This window comes from Thamnophis sirtalis, unplaced genomic scaffold (genome assembly GCF_051295495.1).
Source record: "Thamnophis sirtalis isolate CommonGarterSnake01/CBP01778 unplaced genomic scaffold, rThaSir2_p1.2 scaffold_1, whole genome shotgun sequence".
NCBI classification, from domain to species: Eukaryota; Metazoa; Chordata; class Lepidosauria; order Squamata; family Natricidae; genus Thamnophis; species Thamnophis sirtalis.
Window position 1 is genome coordinate 67527165 of NW_028261381.1, and position 1746 is coordinate 67528910.

Here is a 1746-nt window from a genome sequence, read left to right on the forward strand (position 1 = left end):
GAGGCATTCTAGGCAAATGAAGACACCAGGAAAATTGCAGGAGGCTTGACTTCTTCTGTGTTGTAGTGGTTTTTAAAAAATACAACAACTACTACTACACCTTAAACAAACATACTACATGTGGCTTTATTTGAGGTTGAACAATAATTTGCACCCAATGAGTTGACTGACTGGTGTTGCAGTGCAAAAGGGCTCAGTTTTCCTTGTTTACATTTCCAAATGGCTTAGAAAAAGGTTCTATGGCAGTGTTTCTCAATTTCAGCCATTTTAAGCTATGAGGACTTCAACTCCCAGAATTCCCTAGCCAGCATGTATTGCTAAGGAATTCTGGGAGTTGAAGTTCTCATAGCTTGAAGTTGTTGAGATTGAGAAACACTGTCCTATGGAAAATATTGGAGAGCCACTGCTAGAAACTATGCCAAATAGTGTCCTATCTTTGGCCAGTGTAACTAATGTCCAAATCTCTTCAATAAAATAATAAGGAACTAGTGACATGACACAATATTCCCCTATTTGCATTCCAATGTTTATAAAGTGATTTGCCTCCAAGTCCTTCCAAGATAATAGATGTGGCTTCATCTTGCATGACAATAAGACAATCATCACATTCTTAATATGGGCTAGAAAAATCTTTAGAACATTTGTAATTAAGACTCAATTTCATTATTGTACAACCTTACATCTCAAGTTCATATGCACCCCAGGGTTTTTTGTATGAGCTCCAGAGCTTCTCCAAATGTTACTGCTAAACTCTCTTTCCGTAGAAGCACCAAAGAGGGATTTGAAAATGCAAATCAGCTTTCTGAACAGGTTTTGTATTAGCATTTTAAAGGGTATATGTATTTGTTTATTTAAGGATTTTGTAACTAACAACAATACAGGTGTCTACCATCGCTTTCATAAATGAAAAGCAACACATAAACAAAAGCCCAGCAATCATATCAAGTATAATATAATGCATAGTGAATTTAGCACACATAAAACACAATAGAAAATCAAAGAAATAGCTCAAGCTAGCACATCCGTTTTTCATCTTTCAGTCTTTCCATCTCTTTTCTGCCCTCCCCCCTCCTCATTTATTCTCAACACAACCCTTTGAATTATGCCAAATTGATAAATAGTGTCACATTTGGATTAAGCTTTATTTGCCTGGCTCTGCATAGGATAAAATCACGCTTCTAAGCAATAAATCTCACTAGCACTACATTTTAGAATAAAGCATACCTGGAAGTAGAATGTTTTAAGTGTGCGAAGCAGCCCTAAGAAGTAAACCCTCCCGAGAAGTATTGGAAAATATTTTATTGAAAATAGTGTAGAAGGAGAACTGTATCCAAAGGAGTCTGATACCACCATTCCTGACAATTTTTTTTTTTTTTTTTGGAAAGGCATAAGATTTCACGAACCGCAGCTCTCTTCAACAGATGCCCTGAGCAATCAGATTTTGATGGGGTTTTTGATGGGGGTGGGGAAAGAGACACATAGGTAATTATACAGATGAAAGTTTCGTGTGTGAGCCAGATTGCAAGCACTGTTTCAATCAACAATTATAAAGTGTTAAATACCCACTTGCATGGCATCTTTTGATGTACAGTATATGAGTTTTGCAATCTCTCACTCAGTGATTGTTCCCGCCACCCCCCTCCAAAAAACTTTGAAGTCTGTTATATAATGCTCTGGCAGTCTGGATATGTCTTTTTTTTCTGAGTCCCAATGTCAAACTTCTGTCCATTAATTCTTTGCACAAAG